The sequence below is a fragment of the Tachypleus tridentatus genome, chromosome 6 (genome assembly GCF_004210375.1).
Source record: "Tachypleus tridentatus isolate NWPU-2018 chromosome 6, ASM421037v1, whole genome shotgun sequence".
Taxonomy (NCBI): domain Eukaryota; kingdom Metazoa; phylum Arthropoda; class Merostomata; order Xiphosura; family Limulidae; genus Tachypleus; species Tachypleus tridentatus.
This window is the reverse complement of record NC_134830.1, coordinates 151480483-151502165: the sequence shown is the minus strand read 5'-3', so window position 1 is coordinate 151502165 and position 21683 is coordinate 151480483. Positions and strand designations below refer to the sequence as shown.

Below are 21683 nucleotides of genomic sequence, written 5' to 3'. Positions count from 1 at the left end.
TAGTTTAAACCTAACCAACATCTTGTTAAGTTCTTACAAATCACAGTGATAGTTTAAACCTAACCAACATCTTGTTAAGTTCTTACAAATCACAGTGATAGTTTAAACCTAACCAACATCTTGTTAAGTTCTTACAAATCACAGTGATAGTTTAAACCTAACCAACATCTTGTTAAGTTCTTACAAATCACAGTGATAGTTTAAACCTAACCAACATCTTGTTAAGTTCTTACAAATGACAGTGATAGTTTAAACCTAACCAACATCTTTTTAAGTTCTTACAAATCACAGTGATAGTTTAAATCTAACCAACATCTTGTTAAGTTCTAACAAATCACAGTGATAATTTAAATCTAACCAACATCTTAAGTTCTTACAAATCACAGTGATAGTTTAAATCTAACCAACATCTTGTTAAGTTCTTACAAATCATAGTGATAGTTTAAACCTAACCAACATCTTGTTAAGTTCTTACAAATCACAGTGATAGTTTAAACCTAACCAACATCTTGTTAAGTTCTTACAAATCACAGTGATAGTTTAAACCTAACCAACATCTTGTTAAGTTCTTACAAATGACAGTGATAGTTTAAACCTAACCAACATCTTGTTAAGTTCTTACAAATCACAGTGATAGTTTAAACCTAACCAACATCTTGTTAAGTTCTTACAAATGACAGTGATAGTTTAAACCTAACCAACATCTTGTTAAGTTCTTACAAATGACAGTGATAGTTTAAACCTAACCAACATCTTTTTAAGTTCTTACAAATCACAGTGATAGTTTAAATCTAACCAACATCTTGTTAAGTTCTAACAAATCACAGTGATAATTTAAATCTAACCAACATCTTAAGTTCTTACAAATCACAGTGATAGTTTAAATCTAACCAACATCTTGTTAAGTTCTTACAAATGACAGTGATAGTTTAAATCTAACAAGCATCTTGTTAAGTTCTTGCAAATGATAGTGATGGTTTAAATCTAACGAACAACTCTGCATGTTCTTACAAATGACAGTTATAGCTTAAACATAACGAACATCTGAACAAGCTCATACAAATTAGTGATATTTTGGACTTAATCAACAACTCAACAAGCTCTTACAAATTACAGTGATACATTAAACCTAATCAACATTTCAACAAGTTCTTACAAATTACAGTGATAGCTTGGACTTAATCAACAACTCAACAAGCTCTTACAAATTACAGTGATACTTTAAACCTAATCAACATTTCAACAAGTTCTTACAAGTTACAGTGATAGCTTAAACTAACTCTTTCAGCAAACATGGTTAGCTTTGTGAAACATGGAATATGCTGTACATGTTTTTCATGGGTTACAAACTTGGAATTATTGAAAACTGTAAGGAATTTGCACCTCATCTTTTTCTCTCTATCTGTCTTTGGTTGGAAAACACAGTTTATCAAATGTGGGTTGTGAATGGTACTACCAGATCTAAATTAAAATGAAATCTGATTATTTATTATTGCCTGCAACTACACAATAATAATATAAAACAGTTACAAAGTACTTATTACTTTAAATATTATAAGTTCAGGATGTATACAGTATTCGATTATTTGTCCTCCAGAACTCTGCTATTAAACCTGTTCTGTGATTTTTGTCTAGTGTGAATGTTTAAACATATCTAATAATTCTTAAGTTTTACTTATTTTAAGTTTTTAATGTAGGTTAACTGTTACAGGGATATCCTTAAATAAATTAAAATGGCATTTGTACACCAGTGTACGCACACTCCAGGAGAAGGTTAACAGTGGCGTAAGGATATTGAATGTGTAATATTTTTAGGGTTGGTCTCTATGTTAAATTGTATACTGTCCTTAAAATTGCACTACTTTTAATCGGGTGTGTGTATTTAGGGTGGAGGTTTGGAGTAGCTTGTGGGAGAATGTTTAGGGTGGTACTGTTCTACTTTGGGAATTTTTAAAACTTTTAAAGGTGGAGAATGTTAGGTAATGTTTAGTAGAAATATTTTTAGGGTGACCATATTTTGTTTCTACTTTTGACTTTAATACATTTCTTTTAGGGTAGCTGTCTTCCTACAGCTGCCTCTAGACAGTCAAAGACAGTGAGAATTGAAATGTTGTGGCTATAAGCACTCAACTATGTACTTTTATTTAAATTTTCCATGACTGCTAACTACTTTGTCATTTTCTGTTTGGAGTTTGTTTGATAGATGGGATATCCCCAATGCTTTTGGGTGTTAGTTACCACAGGCAGTCTCTGTTAACCCCTTCCAGTTAACAACTGGAAAGTGCAATAAAGAAAAGTTTGAAAGTTTCTTATATAGCCTATTATGTTAGTTTGAGCTTCACAAAAGCTGTATTAATGAAAACTTGGAAAACTTGCTTACCCTCAGTTTCTCAACCTAAGAATCAAAAATAACAAAATGAAACAAGAATTTACAATGAAAATGAATTGATGTTTATTGTTACTCCTGATCTCAAATTTTAAGAACTAAAATAAAATGAGTATTTACACCATTTCTGTTTCTAGAGTGATTGGTCAGCTTATTTGTTGGTATTATTGTACCCTCTTTTATCTAATAATAATATTGTTCACCATCTATCAAATAAAAAATATTGTTGTTCACCATCTGTCAAATAATATTGTTGTACACCTTCTATCTAATAATAATATTGTTGTACACCTTCTATCTAATAATAATATTGTTGTACACCTTCTATCTAATAATAATATTGTTGTACACCTTCTATCTAATAATAATATTGTTCTACACCTTCTATCTAATAATAATATTGTTGTACACCTTCTATCTAATAATAATATTGTTGTACACCTTCTACCTAATAATAATATTGTACACCTTCTTCTATCAAATATTGTTGTACACCTTCTATCTAATAATAATATTGTTTTACCTTCTTTTGGCAAATAATAATAATACTGTTGTACATCTAGTAAATAATAATATTGTACACCTTCTATCTAATAATAATATTGTTGTACCTTCTTTTATCAAATAATAATATTGTTTTACCTTCTGGCAAATAATAATAACATTGTTGTAACTTCTATCTAATAATAATGTTGTACACCTTCTATCTAATAATAACATTGTTGTACCTTCTTTTATCAAATAATAATATTGTTTTACCTTCTTCTGGCAAATAATAATAACATTGTTGTACCTTCTATCTAATAATAATAATGTTGTACACCTTCTATCTAATAATAATAATGTTGTACACCTTCTATCTAATAATAATATTGTTGTACCTTCTTTTATCAAATAATAATATTGTTTTACCTTCTGGCAAATAATAATAACATTGTTGTAACTTCTATCTAATAATAATGTTGTACACCTTCTATCTAATAATAACATTGTTGTACCTTCTTTTATCAAATAATAATATTGTTTTACCTTCTTCTGGCAAATAATAATAACATTGTTGTACCTTCTATCTAATAATAATAATGTTGTACACCTTCTATCTAATAATAATAATAATGTTGTACACCTTCTATCTAATAATAATAATGTTGTACACCTTCTATCTAATAATAATATTGTTGTACCTTCTTTTATCAAATAATAATATTGTTTTACCTTCTGGCAAATAATAATAACATTGTTGTAACTTCTATCTAATAATAATGTTGTACACCTTCTATCTAATAATAACATTGTTGTACCTTCTTTTATCAAATAATAATATTGTTTTACCTTCTTCTGGCAAATAATAATAACATTGTTGTACCTTCTATCTAATAATAATAATGTTGTACACCTTCTATCTAATAATAATAATGTTGTACACCTTCTATCTAATAATAATAATGTTGTACACCTTCTATCTAATAATAATATTGTTGTACCTTCTTTTATCAAATAATAATATTGTTTTACCTTCTGGCAAATAATAATAACATTGTTGTAACTTCTATCTAATAATAATGTTGTACACCTTCTATCTAATAATAACATTGTTGTACCTTCTTTTATCAAATAATAATATTGTTTTACCTTCTGGCAAATAATAATAACATTGTTGTAACTTCTATCTAATAATAATGTTGTACACCTTCTATCTAATAATAACATTGTTGTACCTTCTTTTATCAAATAATAATATTGTTTTACCTTCTTCTGGCAAATAATAATAACATTGTTGTAACTTCCATCTAATAATAATGTTGTACACCTTCTATCTAATAATAACATTGTTGTACCTTCTTTTATCAAATAATAATATTGTTTTACCTTCTTCTGGCAAATAATAATAACATTGTTGTACCTTCTATCTAATAATAATAATGTTGTACACCTTCTATCTAATAATAATGTTGTACACCTTCTATCTAATAATAATATTGTTGTACCTTCTTTTATCAAATAATAATATTGTTACACCTTCTATCTAATAATAACATTGTTGTACCTTCTTTTATCAAATAATAATATTGTTTTACCTTCTTCTGGCAAATAATAATAACATTGTTGTACCTTCTATCTAATAATAATAATGTTGTACACCTTCTATCTAATAATAATGTTGTACACCTTCTATCTAATAATAATATTGTTTTACCTTCTTCTGGCAAATAATAATAACATTGTTGTACCTTCTATCTAATAATAATAATGTTGTACATCTTCTATCTAATAATAATAATGTTGTACACCTTCTATCTAATAATAACATTGTTGTACCTTCTTTTATCAAATAATAATATTGTTTTACCTTCTTCTGGCAAATAATAATAACATTGTTGTACCTTCTATTTAATAATAATAATGTTGTACACCTTCTATCTAATAATAATATTGTACACCTTCTATCTAATAATAATGTTGTACACCTTCTATCTAATAATAATAATGTTGTACACCTTCTATCTAATAATAATATTGTTGTACCTTCTTTTATCAAATAATAATATTGTTTTACCTTCTGGCAAATAATAATAACATTGTTGTACCTTCTATCTAATAATAATAATGTTGTACACCTTCTATCTAATAATAATATTGTTTTACCTTCTTTTATCAAATAATAATATTGTTTTACCTTCTTTTATCAAATAATAATATTGTTTTACCTTCTTCTGGCAAATAATAACATTGTTGTACCTTCTATCTAATAATAATAATGTTGTACACCTTCTATCTAATAATAATATTGTTTTACCTTCTGGCAAATAATAATAACATTGTTGTACCTTCTATCTAATAATAATATTGTTGTACACCTTCTATCTAATAATAATAATGTTGTACACCTTCTATCTAATAATAATATTGTTGTACCTTCTTTTATCAAATAATAATATTGTTTTACCTTCTGGCAAATAATAATAACATTGTTGTAACTTCTATCTAATAATAATGTTGTACACCTTCTATCTAATAATAACATTGTTGTACCTTCTTTTATCAAATAATAACATTGTTGTACCTTCTATCTAATAATAATAATGTTGTACACCTTCTATCTAATAATAATATTGTTGTACCTTCTTTTATCAAATAATAATATTGTTTTACCTTCTGGCAAATAATAATAACATTGTTGTAACTTCTATCTAATAATAATGTTGTACACCTTCTATCTAATAATAACATTGTTGTACCTTCTTTTATCAAATAATAATATTGTTTTACCTTCTTCTGGCAAATAATAATAACATTGTTGTACCTTCTATTTAATAATAATAATGTTGTACACCTTCTATCTAATAATAATATTGTACACCTTCTATCTAATAATAATGTTGTACACCTTCTATCTAATAATAATAATGTTGTACACCTTCTATCTAATAATAATATTGTTGTACCTTCTTTTATCAAATAATAATATTGTTTTACCTTCTGGCAAATAATAATAACATTGTTGTACCTTCTATCTAATAATAATAATGTTGTACACCTTCTATCTAATAATAATATTGTTTTACCTTCTTTTATCAAATAATAATATTGTTTTACCTTCTTTTATCAAATAATAACATTGTTGTACCTTCTATCTAATAATAATAATGTTGTACACCTTCTATCTAATAATAATATTGTTTTACCTTCTGGCAAATAATAATAACATTGTTGTACCTTCTATCTAATAATAATATTGTTGTACACCTTCTATCTAATAATAATAATGTTGTACACCTTCTATCTAATAATAATATTGTTGTACCTTCTTTTTATCAAATAATAATATTGTTTTACCTTCTGGCAAAAATAATAATAACATTGTTGTAACTTCTATCTAATAATAATGTTGTACACCTTCTATCTAATAATAACATTGTTGTACCTTCTTTTATCAAATAATAATATTGTTTTACCTTCTGGCAAATAATAATAACATTGTTGTAACTTCCATCTAATAATAATGTTGTACACCTTCTATCTAATAATAACATTGTTGTACCTTCTTTTATCAAATAATAATATTGTTTTACCTTCTTCTGGCAAATAATAATAACATTGTTGTACCTTCTATCTAATAATAATAATGTTGTACACCTTCTATCTAATAATAATATTGTTTTACCTTCTTTTATCAAATAATAATATTGTTTTACCTTCTTCTGGCAAATAATAATAACATTGTTGTACCTTCTATCTAATAATAATAATGTTGTACACCTTCTATCTAATAATAATATTGTTGTACCTTCTTTTATCAAATAATAATATTGTTTTACCTTCTGGCAAATAATAATAACATTGTTGTAACTTCTATCTAATAATAATGTTGTACACCTTCTATCTAATAATAACATTGTTGTACCTTCTTTTATCAAATAATAATATTGTTTTACCTTCTTCTGGCAAATAATAATAACATTGTTGTACCTTCTATCTAATAATAATAATGTTGTACACCTTCTATCTAATAATAATATTGTACACCTTCTATCTAATAATAATGTTGTACACCTTCTATCTAATAATAATAATGTTGTACACCTTCTATCTAATAATAATATTGTTGTACCTTCTTTTATCAAATAATAATATTGTTTTACCTTCTTCTGGCAAATAATAATAACATTGTTGTGCCTTCTATCTAATAATAATAATGTTGTACACCTTCTATCTAATAATAATAATGTTGTACACCTTCTATCTAATAATAATATTGTTGTGCCTTCTTTTATCAAATAATAATATTGTTTTTTACCTTCTGGCAAATAATAATAACATTGTTGTAACTTCTATCTAATAATAATGTTGTACACCTTCTATCTAATAATAACATTGTTGTACCTTCTTTTATCAAATAATAATATTGTTTTACCTTCTTCTGGCAAATAATAATAACATTGTTGTACCTTCTATCTAATAATAATAATGTTGTACACCTTCTATCTAATAATAATATTGTTTTACCTTCTTTTATCAAATAATAATATTGTTTTACCTTCTTCTGGCAAATAATAATAACATTGTTGTACCTTCTATCTAATAATAATAATGTTGTACACCTTCTATCTAATAATAATAATGTTGTACACCTTCTATCTAATAATAATATTGTTGTACCTTCTTTTATCAAATAATAATATTGTTTTACCTTCTGGCAAATAATAATAACATTGTTGTAACTTCTATCTAATAATAATGTTGTACACCTTCTATCTAATAATAACATTGTTGTACCTTCTTTTATCAAATAATAATATTGTTTTACCTTCTTCTGGCAAATAATAATAACATTGTTGTACCTTCTATCTAATAATAATAATGTTGTACACCTTCTATCTAATAATAATATTGTTTTACCTTCTTTTATCAAATAATAATATTGTTTTACCTTCTTTTATCAAATAATATTGTTTTACCTTCTTCTGGCAAATAATAATAACATTGTTGTACCTTCTATCTAATAATAATAATGTTGTACACCTTCTATCTAATAATAATATTGTTTTTTACCTTCTGGCAAATAATAATAACATTGTTGTACCTTCTATCTAATAATAATATTGTTGTACACCTTCTATCTAATAATAATAATGTTGTACACCTTCTATCTAATAATAATATTGTTGTACCTTCTTTTATCAAATAATAATATTGTTTTACCTTCTGGCAAATAATAATAACATTGTTGTAACTTCTATCTAATAATAATGTTGTACACCTTCTATCTAATAATAACATTGTTGTACCTTCTTTTATCAAATAATAATATTGTTTTACCTTCTGGCAAATAATAATAACATTGTTGTAACTTCCATCTAATAATAATGTTGTACACCTTCTATCTAATAATAACATTGTTGTACCTTCTTTTATCAAATAATAATATTGTTTTACCTTCTTCTGGCAAATAATAACAACATTGTTGTACCTTCTATCTAATAATAATAATGTTGTACACCTTCTATCTAATAATAATATTGTTTTACCTTCTTTTATCAAATAATAATATTGTTTTACCTTCTTCTGGCAAATAATAATAACATTGTTGTACCTTCTATCTAATAATAATAATGTTGTACACCTTCTATCTAATAATAATATTGTTTTACCTTCTGGCAAATAATAATAACATTGTTGTACCTTCTATCTAATAATAATGTTGTACACCTTCTATCTAATAATAACATTGTTGTACCTTCTTTTATCAAATAATAATATTGTTTTACCTTCTGGCAAATAATAATAACATTGTTGTAACTTCTATCTAATAATAATGTTGTACACCTATCTAATAATAACATTGTTGTACCTTCTTTTATCAAATAATAATATTGTTTTACCTTCTTCTGGCAAATAATAATAACATTGTTGTACCTTCTATCTAATAATAATAATGTTGTACACCTTCTATCTAATAATAATATTGTTTTACCTTCTGGCAAATAATAATAACATTGTTGTACCTTCTATCTAATAATAATAATGTTGTACACCTTCTATCTAATAATAATATTGTTTTACCTTCTGGCAAATAATAATAACATTGTTGTACCTTCTATCTAATAATAATAATGTTGTACACCTTCTATCTAATAATAATATTGTTTTACCTTCTGGCAAATAATAATAACATTGTTGTACCTTCTATCTAATAATAATAATGTTGTACACCTTCTATCTAATAATAATATTGTTTTACCTTCTGGCAAATAATAATAACATTGTTGTACCTTCTATCTAATAATAATGTTGTACACCTATCTAATAATAACATTGTTGTACCTTCTTTTATCAAATAATAATATTGTTTTACCTTCTGGCAAATAATAATAACATTGTTGTAACTTCTATCTAATAATAATGTTGTACACCTTCTATCTAATAATAACATTGTTGTACCTTCTTTTATCAAATAATAATATTGTTTTACCTTCTGGCAAATAATAATAACATTGTTGTAACTTCTATCTAATAATAATGTTGTACACCTTCTATCTAATAATAACATTGTTGTACCTTCTTTTATCAAATAATAATATTGTTTTACCTTCTGGCAAATAATAATAACATTGTTGTAACTTCTATCTAATAATAATAATGTTGTACACCTTCTATCTAATAATAATATTGTTTTACCTTCTGGCAAATAATAATAACATTGTTGTACCTTCTATCTAATAATAATAATGTTGTACACCTTCTATCTAATAATAATATTGTTTTACCTTCTGGCAAATAATAATAACATTGTTGTACCTTCTATCTAATAATAATAATGTTGTACACCTTCTATCTAATAATAATATTGTTTTACCTTCTGGCAAATAATAATAACATTGTTGTACCTTCTATCTAATAATAATGTTGTACACCTATCTAATAATAACATTGTTGTACCTTCTTTTATCAAATAATAATATTGTTTTACCTTCTGGCAAATAATAATAACATTGTTGTAACTTCTATCTAATAATAATGTTGTACACCTATCTAATAATAACATTGTTGTACCTTCTTTTATCAAATAATAATATTGTTTTACCTTCTTCTGGCAAATAATAATAACATTGTTGTACCTTCTATCTAATAATAATAATGTTGTACACCTTCTATCTAATAATAATATTGTTTTACCTTCTGGCAAATGATAATAACATTGTTGTACCTTCTATCTAATAATAATAATGTTGTACACCTTCTATCTAATAATAATATTGTTTTACCTTCTGGCAAATAATAATAACATTGTTGTACCTTCTATCTAATAATAATAATGTTGTACACCTTCTATCTAATAATAATAATGTTGTACACCTTCTATCTAATAATAATATTGTTTTACCTTCTGGCAAATAATAATAACATTGTTGTACCTTCTATCTAATAATAATAATGTTGTACACCTTCTATCTAATAATAATATTGTTTTACCTTCTGGCAAATAATAATAACATTGTTGTACCTTCTATCTAATAATAATAATGTTGTACACCTTCTATCTAATAATAATATTGTTTTACCTTCTGGCAAATAATAATAACATTGTTGTAACTTCTATCTAATAATAACGTTGTACCTTCTATCAAATAATAATATTGTTTTACCTTCTTTTGGCAAATAATAATAATGTTGTTGTACATCCAGTAAATAATAATAATAATGTTGTACATCTAGTAAATAATAATAATAATGTTGTACATCTAGTAAATAATAGTAATGTTGTTGTACATCTAGTAAATAATAATAATATTGTTGTACCTTCTTCTATCAAATAATAATAATGTTGAAAAAAGGACCAAGGGTGAGGAAGATGACTGAACTGTATTTAAAAAAGTAGAAGACAACTAAAATGGAATAGAAAAATATATATATCAAATAATGTTCACCACTGTTTACATGGCATATCAGCAGTGTTGGAACATTGTTTTATTTTAAATTTCTTCTATTCCATTGTAGCTTTTTTCCATGTTTTTAAAATTTTATAGTGTGTGGGTATGATACCTGTAATCTGGTTGGAATATAACTTCATTACAGATGAAGCACCCAGATTTACACAGTGTACCACTGTTTCAATACAATATATTTTTAATTCTGTCTTTAAATCAGAAAATTAAAGAACTTTTAATCAGAGAGTTGCTGTGAGTCAGTCATGTTTATTTCCTAAAAGAGTTGTTTTTCTTATTACATAGGAAACATTTTGAGCCTTTTGTTGGCTTTTTTGTTTTCAGATTTTTGGAATTGACAGCCTTACTGGAACCATCATATGGCAGACATTTGTACCTGACTTGGTTCCGTTCAGTGAAGAAGGGCAGAATTCTCTCCCTCTGTTTGTTTCTCGTACTACGGCTCATATTCCCTTTTTTCCCCAGTGTACAGTGCTTGGAAAACACAAGGTACATGTTGGAATCCTTTTGACAACATTAGAGTAGTCCTAATTGGCTCTCACCATTTGCATTTATTTGCTTGTATTAGCACTTTGGTTGATGATCATCTTGGTGTTATTGATGGTAAAAATGCATATGCATGTATGTGTACATATATGTTTAACTAGTCACAGATCTGATTCTAAGCCAAAAAGTAGTACCGAGTACTGCCTAATCTGATAAGTTAATCATTTCAGAACAACTTCTAATTTTTGCAAGAAGTATAGTTTTCTTTGCTCTTTCCATGATATCTTAAAATTAAATATTCATTATAATCCTGACAAAACAATCTACACTGTGTAAGTTTTATGGCCTCCTTTTAATGAAAACACTTTTTTAATGGATGTAATGTTGAACTATTGTTTTATACACAAGATATCAGATTTCTTAAACAAGTTTTAAGATTTTTAAGTAGTAATTTACTTGTTCAGTTTTTCTTTCCAAATGTTGACTGTCCAACATTCAAGTAATTATTTTATTTTAAAGTTAAAAATATTTATGCATCAGAAAATTGTCAAATTTCACACACAAAATCTCCAGATAAACCTATCATGCTTTTTTTTTATTACAGAAAAGCTATATTTTATTCTTTTATTTTAACTATTGTGCCTCCATAGGTTTGGTCAATTTGACTGACCTCGTAACCACCATAAAAATTTGAAAAAGAGAGGCAATTACACCTTTTTTGTTCTAAGACGAGTACAAATTAGAACATACAAACATGAATATAAGTCTAACTGGCTTAAATCTCATAACATTGTACAAATATATGTATTTGTGATTTTTATTCTGTTGACCTTTAAGCCATGTCTGACTAACATTAAAGTTGCTATGATGTGGTGTACCTGCACTGTTACCATATCCATTTGGGTTGTAATACATAATGTATGTATCTATAATTTTATTAATGACAAATAAATTCTTAAATTTTCCTTAGTTATCTTAAAACAGTGAAGAAGTATAGAAAACAATGATCTCTTCTGCTTCATAATTGTGTACTCACTTGCCATAATTTGTTAAATCTCATCAAGTTTCATGCATGGAGGATATAAAACAAAATTTTTTTGGCTTTACATACACATTTTAAAATAATACATCAAAAACCCATAAATTACAATATTGGTACCATAGACTTTGTTTTTGGACATCACAAACATGCCACATTAAACACTATTGGTACCATAGACTTTGTTTTTGGACATCACAAACATGCCACATTAAACAATATTGGTACCATAGACTTTGTTTTTGGACATCACAAACATGCCACATTAAGCACACACATTTATTTCAATCCCATCACACCAAACATGCTTATCCTTTCAGCTGTGAGGATGTTATAATGTGAAGGTCAATCTCACTATTTGTTGATTAAAAAAAAAAAAAAGTAGCCCAAGAGGTGGCAGTGGGTTGTGATGACTAGCTGCCTTCCCTCTAGTCTTACACTGGAGATAGTACTTGTGTAGCTTTGCCTGAATTTCAAAAACAAATGCAAACATTGGTATTTAGGAATTGTAATATTTACTTTGAAGTTAAGAAATTAACTAATGTATAACATCAACATTTGTATTCTCATCTTCAGTTTGATACCGAACTTACTGACGTACATTCGTAAAATGATAGTTCAATAAAAGTTTTAATGTAAGTCTACAAATGTCATGATATGCATTGTGAACCCTGACCATAGAAAAACCAGTAGCAGCAAGGTTAAAATGCATTTCATATGGGTGAGAAATCCTTGAGTTTGTGTGCATACAAATATTTATATATATTTATTGATTATGTTGGTTACTAATGGTATATTGAACAATATATATTCAGTTAAGGATATAAATAAACATGTGGTGATGCTCTTATCTGTCTACTTAACGAAGAAAACATCAGGCTTCTGCTGTTACAGGTTACTCAACATGTTATATATAAATTATACTAATAACCTTAATAGCAACATCAGTGTTTGTTTATATTTGTCTTGTTTCTTTCTACACCAAAGTATTAAATTTCAGAGGACTGGTCAGGGGTACATTTTTACATTCCATCCAATCACTGGCCAGACTGTTGACCAGCAGGTTCTAAGTTACAAGGTTATCCAGAATTCTATCTTAGGTTATGTTAACTCAGAGTTCTTGCGTGGGATCCTACTTTTGGATGATGAATTAAAAGTAAGACATTTCTGTTCCTGTTAAAAGGTAGAGTAAGTAGTGGAAGTTAATTAAAAGAACTATCTAGTTGTGTTAATTCTAACTCTTAAGAGATTTAGACAGAAATTTGTACATTAAAGGAACAATCTGGTTGTGTTAAAGCTAACTAAGAGATTTAAGCAGGAAGTATAACATTGGAATAAGAAATCTAGTTATGTAATGTATAGTTGGTATAATCTGGTAGTGTATAGTTAGTATGATTGGTGTGGGCTGGTAATGTATAGTTGGTATAATCTGGTAGTGTATAGTTAGTATGATTGGTGTGGGCTGGTAATGTATAGTTGGTATAATCTGGTAGTGTATAGTTAGTATGATTGGTGTGGGCTGGTAATGTATAGTTGGTATAATCTGGTAGTGTATAGTTAGTATGATTGGTGTGGGCTGGTAATGTATAGTTGGTATAATCTGGTAGTGTATAGTTAGTATGATTGGTGTGGGCTGGTAATGTATAGTTGATGTAGTCTGGTAGTGTATAGTTAGTATGATTGGTGTGGGCTGGTAATGTATAGTTGGTATAATCTGGTAGTGTATAGTTAGTATGATTGGTGTGGGCTGGTAATGTATAGTTGGTATAATCTGGTAGTGTATAGTTAGTATGATTGGTGTGGGCTGGTAATGTATAGTTGGTATAATCTGGTAGTGTATAGTTAGTATGATTGGTGTGGGCTGGTAATGTATAGTTGGTATAATCTGGTAGTGTAAAGTTAGTATGATTGGTGTGGGCTGGTAATGTATAGTTGGTATAATCTGGCAGTGTATAGTTAGTATGATTGGTGTGGGCTGGTAATGTATAGTTGGTATAATCTGGTAGTGTATAGTTAGTATGATTGGTGTGGGCTGGTAATGTATAGTTGGTATAATCTGGTAGTGTATAGTTAGTATGATTGGTGTGGGCTGGTAATGTATAGCTGGTATAATCTGGTAGTGTATAGTTAGTATGATTGGTGTGGGCTGGTAATGTATAGTTGGTATAATCTGGTAGTGTATAGTTAGTATGATTGGTGTGGGCTGGTAATGTATAGTTGATATAATCTGGTAGTGTAAAGTTAGTATGATTGGTGTGGGCTGGTAATGTATAGTTGATGTAGTCTGGTAGTGTATAGTTAGTATGATTGGTGTGGGCTGGTAATGTATAGTTGGTATAATCTGGTAGTGTATAGTTAGTATGATTGGTGTGGGCTGGTAATGTATAGTTGGTATAATCTGGTAGTGTATAGTTAGTATGATTGGTGTGGGCTGGTAATGTATAGTTGGTATAATCTGGTAGTGTATAGTTAGTATGATTGGTGTGGGCTGGTAATGTATAGTTGGTATAATCTGGTAGTGTAAAGTTAGTATGATTGGTGTGGGCTGGTAATGTATAGTTGGTATAATTTGGTAGTGTAAAGTTAGTATGATTGGTGTGGGCTGGTAATGTATAGTTGGTATAATCTGGTAGTGTATAGTTAGTATGATTGGTGTGGGCTGGTAATGTATAGTTGGTATAATCTGGTAGTGTATAGTTAGTATGATTGGTGTGGGCTGGTAATGTATAGTTGGTATAATCTGGTAGTGTATAGTTAGTATGATTGGTGTGGGCTGGTAATGTATAGTTGGTATAATCTGGTAGTGTATAGTTAGTATGATTGGTGTGGGCTGGTAATGTATAGTTGGTATAATGTAGTGTATAGTTAGTATGATTGGTGTGGGCTGGTAATGTATAGTTGATATAGTCTGGTAATAGACAGTTAGTATAGTTTGGTAATGTATAGTTATTTCTAAACAATGTCTAAACCTTTCATATCTAATTGATATTTTAATTTCGTCTTTTTGGATACATTTTTTTTCATAAAAGGTATGAAAGGATGTTATAACAATACAGCACCATTCAGCTGTGTTTTTTCCTCCAGGTTCACGTCTATCCTAAAAGCTGTGAAAGGATATTGGATCACTACAAAGATATGCATTTTATATACACCGTTGAAGTAAAAACAGGAACGTTGTCAGGTTATAAGATCGCAGAGGTAAAACTACACTTGTACTTCTGATGAAACTTATTTGTGTATTTGATTCCAACAAGAGTGAAAACCCACTGATATACAACTGTGTATAATTTTATCACATATTTAATAGTTGCATTTTTACTGTAAGTACATCATTCCTAGTTATGAAGCTTTTATATGTAATATCAGTAAAGCTGTGTATTTAGTGGTACTTGTTGACCTTCTTGTCATACCAAATTTACCATTTTTCTTCTGGGAGGCTTATACTGTTAGTAGTTATAACTCAACACTGCTGTTGAGAGGAAAATCTTCATCTCTGAAACTCAGAGTTGATTCAAGTTGTGCAGTAGTACGACTCAAATTACACAGTAGTAAAACTGAAGTTCTGGAAGCATCATCTCTTTGTGAAAGTGCCAGCACTGTTAACTGACAGAATGTTACTTAAGGACATATTTAATAACACTTCTTTGTAGCTGTTGCCACTGATGTCATTTGTTTGATATCAGGGCAACTGAGTTATACAAATGTAGTTAGTACTGTATTAATGTTTCCTTAGATAACAGTTAGGAGTAACAAATTCAACCAAGGTCCTCAGTCCTCTTTTATGACTTTTTAACACTACCACCTCAAGGATCTTTCACTACAACTTTGTGATATATACCATGTAAATGTTGATTACGAACAAGGTTTTGACTGTGTAAAAAGGTATTGTTCAACTTGGAATGTGATTCTTATGAATATAATAATTATTCCTTACCTGAAATCTGATGCATACTGTGAAAAAGTAATTTATAAGCTTTTTCCTCTAGATTAAGTTAAGCTTTGGCATGTCTGTTTTATAGAGTGATCGAGCCTCACCAGTGTGGAAGGTCATTCTTCCTGTTGAAAGTCAGAAAATCATAAAAATTGCTGTGAAGAATCCATCAGGTGAATATTTTGTTCAACCACTGTGTTGCTTTTTCGAAAACAGTTTTTGAAGCCAAACTGTTTAATAATAGATAAAACTTTATTACTAAATTTGCTTAAATTGATGGATTTGTTAATTTTTTTAAAGGTTTATATATGTGAGCCTAAAGTCATTGTTTTTACTTAGGCACTCCTTATATGGAGGAAATATACTATAATAAATGTTGAGACAGTGGTGACGCCAGTAACTTAGCAAAGTAGTTTTACGATCACATTTCTTAAATACGTATATTAGTAGGGTAATTTCTCAAAGTTTCTAATATTAAGAATTTTAATTCAACTTTTTGTCTATTTTGTTCCTTATTCTGATGAACCATGGATGTCTGGACAGGGTTTTTATTCATAGATAACTTTATAATATTTTCACATCACTGGACTGTAGAAACTAGAAGCGCACAGTAACAGACACACATTTCTTTTATAGAACATGTTCACTCACAGGGTCGGGTCATGGGAGACAGAAGCGTTCTCTACAAGTATTTGAATCCCAACTTGATGACTGTGGTCACCGAAGGAAATGATCCGGTCACAAAATGTCAGTTTTTTTTTTTCCATAATGAATTTAAAGACATCAACTATGTGTAGCTAAGTGTTCTAAGAGCTGTAGTTTTCTTTTTTGTTTTATTCCTTAGTATGTAAAGAGTGACATTTTAGTATAACCTAAGGAAAGTCAACTTTTTTTTTGCTTTAAAATTTGTCATAAAAGACCAATACCACGAATGATACTCGAATCATCAACAATCTCATGTGGCAATACACGAGTATTGTTAGTTCTTTAGGTACGCTCGTGTCTGTAATATATGATGTGACATGAATTTCCTGCTACAGATGCAAAGTGAATGCACAAAATCAGTAAATAAAGAGGCCTAATCTATACAGATGATCTTGTCCACTGATTCGTATCGAACATTAAAGTTTCTTTCTCGACCTCTCCAAAGTGGGTTTCTCATTATCAAAGTGGCATATGTTGCTATTCAAAAGTCAATAATACTTGCAGTTCAAAATTAATTTTTTGAAAAGCTGGATCCAAAATGGCATTAAATTGTTCTTGTGTTTTCACTAAATTTATGCAAGCTGTCATTATGTTCTAAAACTGAATGATCATTTTCAATTTGATGTGCCTGAAGGGTTAACATGCACTAATTAGGACTTTATGAGGGTACTAGAAAATGGATGTTTTTGTCTAAAATTAAGTTGGTCAGGTGGACAGATAATATCATGTCGGATTGTGGGACAGGTTTAAGTACCTTATTTTGTTCATCATTTCAGCTACACTGAATATTTACCTGATTGATGCAGTAACAGGAAGCATTATATACTCAGCTTCTCATAAAAGGTCCAGAGGTCCAGTACATGTGGTTCATTCAGAAAACTGGGTGGTGGTGAGTAGATCCTTTATTTTATATATATTTCATGGCTGAAAGTACAGAAAATGGCTATTATTCCATTCAAACTTTGCTTTTGTGACCTGGATAATGAAATTTATCATCAGTTCTAGTATGCTGAGTGTGATTGATTGATTGATTATTTGGAATTAAGCACAAAGCTACCCAATGGGCTCTGTGCTCTGCCCACCATGGGTACCAATACCTGGTTTTAAGCAGTGGGTCTTCAGACATACCACTATGTCACTTGGGGGCAAAGTTAAGTGTGAGTGTTAAAACGTACAATTAGCCTGCTTCAGTGTAGGTAAAACATTTAACATCTTGTACATTACTTGTTATTATTAGTTCACTGACCCCCCTTTGGAGTGGAAAAGATATGTTTTTTTCATAACTACTAATATATTCAAATGGCATTTATCTTCTCAGTGTCATCACTGTCTATTTTTATTTTTCAGTTTGTTTCACATTTTCATTCAACAATAACACTGGGACTGTCCCAAGTTTTTAATATATTTACTGGATTGAAGGCATTGTCAACATTGGTCACTAACAAATAATGGTCACTTCTCTTGTTTAATCAAATAGTGAGGTTTAATTGTCAGTCTTTCAAAGTATTCACAACACCAAAGAAAAGGGCATATTTTTATAAGTTTATAATTTGAGGCATACTAGGCTATACATGGCTTTTCATTTATGCATGTTGTGTAAATGTTTCAGAGTGCATCTAGAACTGTATTATTGTACCACCATTTTGTCAGAACAGTTACCCCTTAGTTTCCTGACAAATTGGGGGCCTTGAATGTACAATGAAAGTTGTGGTTTCTTTATTTCAGTACAACTATTATAATGAAAAGTATCGTCGAACAGAGATATCTTCCATCGAGCTTTACGAAGGAAAAAATGCAGAGTAACACAACAGCCTTCTCATCGCTGAATCCGCCCTTCCCACCTTTGGTGGAACACCAGACGTACATCTTCCCATGTCAAATAGATGCTATGGCTCACACGCTGACTGAGAGGGGAATTACAAATAAACATCTTATAAGTAGGTGACGCCTCTTTAGAGCTTTCACTTCTCCATTCTAATAATGGTGTGAAAATAACTAAGATATAAAGCATTTTTTAAAATGAAACATAATAATAACAGTAAAACTCAAAAACGAATGAGTCACTGATCTGTAATAAATTATCATATCTTACAATGAAATAATAAAAAAATTGTGTAAATTATCGGAGGCTTTTTATTATAACAGTACATAGTTTTCAATAAGTGATAAATTGATTTTGGTAAAGTGTATTTGTTACTTTTAATTACCAACTAATTTTTTAGTTCCAGCGAAGTTCACAAGTTGAGAACTTTTATATTTTTTTATTAGTTTCTTTTGAACAAGGCCACATGAAGGCCATCTGCATTAGCCATCTCTAATTTAGCAGAGTTAGACTAGTGAGAAGGCAGCTAGTCCTCACTACCCACCACCAATTATTGAGCTACTCTTTTACCAGTAAATAGTGGGATTGATTGAAACATTATAACAGCTGAAAGGGTGAGCATGTTTTGTGTGACGGGGATTTGAATCTGCGATCCTCATGGCCAAACCACCTGGCCTATTTTTATTGTTACTACCCTCAATGTAAAAAACTCTTACCAAACAACTTGGATGAAATCTTTGATTTTCTGTGTAACATACTTTGAAAGAACCTCATCAATCAGAGGCAGTAATATTATTTGTGCATGGCAAAGGACCTTGCAAGCAGTTTGGTTTGCAAGTAGTTTAGAAGAAAATTACTTGGATATAGCTTGAAAATATTTATTTGGTTCTTGACCCTACATGTTTTCCCAACATCAAGGAATATCCTACATTGTTACGCTTGTTTTAAACTCAGAGTATCTTACATAATAATTTGGACATGCTACATAAAAGTGTGCTCAATTCTAACATTAATTCTTTACCACTCTACAGTTGTTGTGTTAGCACGTAACAGTTCCACTGTCCAATTTTATTTACAGCCTAATGTCTCAGTGGTAAAACTTTATTTTTTAGCTTAATGGTGCAGTTGCAAAAAACACGAAACATAGCCCATACTAGTGGTACTCAGATGCTGAATTATTATAATTGTACTGTATTGTTTGGTAGGTGTGTACATTTAAACCAAAATTAACTCAAACAACAAGGTATAACAGTTAATGGTACAGTCACATGGAGGTATTAAACTGTTTCCCACAAAGACATGGTCAGGCATATTGTGTGGGAGAAGTCTCTCTCTCTTTTTTGAAAGTTTTCTACTTTTATTATAGGAATATAAAAGAAGAAAGAATGTTTCATAACCAGATAGTGCATGACGACTTGATTAATCTATTCAATAATAATTTACAGTAGTTACTTTTATTCATAAAATAAACACAAAATATTGGATTGTAACCTCTGCATCAAGTATGTTTACCCTTAATAAATTCTGTTAATTTTTATTTTAGTTGCTATGCCAACAGGAGCACTGTTAGAACTTCCTAAAGCTTTTCTTGACCCACGACGACCAGTTCACCCTCTCCCAGAACACCGGCAAGTACCTTATGTTCAGTGTTCCTACATCCAACAGAAAAATTAGTTTAGGATCTTGCAGCCAGGCATACAGAATAAATAAAAGAAATTTACAGCCTCTAATTTTGTAAAAATATCCAAACCTCACATCTTGAGATATTCTTTTGTAAATCTGTTTAATATGAAAAGTTATACAAATTGAAACAATGAAAAATATAACCTTTCTAGATATGAGTGTTGAGCATGTCATAATGTCAGGGTACATCTAACATAAGTTTCAATCCTATTGTTCCATAAGCTGTCTCATCCAACATTAACTTTTCAAGATGCTTTTCAATAACAGTTCAACTTTTTTTTTCTTCAGTTGTCTTGGAAACCACCAATGAATATTTTTCAAAATTAAATGTATTTTTCCTAACTTTTTAAGTTCTACTTTATTTACACTTTAGACTTGGAATTATTACCATGAAAACGAAATTGCAGTCATAAGTTTCTTGTAACTAAAGTTTTAATAAATCTCTCAACTGTGTCATCCTCTTTTGAACTCAAATTTCTGATACAATAGTAAAACCAACTGTTAACAAATGTTAGTGGTTTATTTCTTAAGAGCTATGTTTTCACATGAAATATTTGCTATGTCCACCAGGTAAGTATAGCCATGTACTAACACAGTTATGGTTTTACATAAGATTGTGTTTGTTTATACAGGGAAGAAACACAGTTATTGTTTTATGTAAGATTGTGTTTGTTTATACAGGGAAGAAACACAGTTGTGGTTTTACGTAAGATTGTGTTTGTTTATACAGGGAAGAAACACAGTTGTGGTTTTACGTAAGATTGTGTTTGTTTATACAGGGAAGAAACACAGTTATGGTTTTACGTAAGATTGTGTTTGTTTATACAGGGAAGAAGGACTGATACACTACATCCCTGAACTTCCAGTACCAGCAGAAGGGATCATAAATTATAACCTCACAGTTAACCATATCAGAGGGATACACACAGCCCCTTCAGGCTTGGAATCAACCTGTCTCATAATTGCATATGGATTAGGTATGTATCCAGCACAAACCTCTTATGTTATAGGCTCTCTCATTAAAAACTAATTATAAGAGTTTGACCTTATATTTATATAGTACTTTTTATAACTCAGTATGTTCTCTTATATAAGAATTATAAAATCAGCTACACTTTTGTTGTTTCTTTTAAAGTAGGTTTAGCTGTTTTTTTATCAGTACATTAGAAATGCTCACTAGCTCT

At 29.1% G+C, this 21683-nt stretch overlaps 1 pseudogene across 1 annotated transcript in view; it reads left to right on the top strand.

Annotated features, from left to right (window-relative positions):
• LOC143254067 (ER membrane protein complex subunit 1-like) overlaps nt 1-21683 on the top strand; it is a 40153-nt pseudogene that overhangs the window by 17383 nt on the left and 1087 nt on the right. Inside the window, exons 13-21 of the transcript XR_013029943.1 lie at nt 11158-11322; nt 13359-13514; nt 15443-15556; nt 16378-16462; nt 16926-17036; nt 17771-17883; nt 18720-18931; nt 20360-20444; nt 21328-21476. The product of XR_013029943.1 is annotated as an ER membrane protein complex subunit 1-like (transcript). The remainder of the gene's footprint in view (nt 1-11157; nt 11323-13358; nt 13515-15442; nt 15557-16377; nt 16463-16925; nt 17037-17770; nt 17884-18719; nt 18932-20359; nt 20445-21327; nt 21477-21683) is intronic.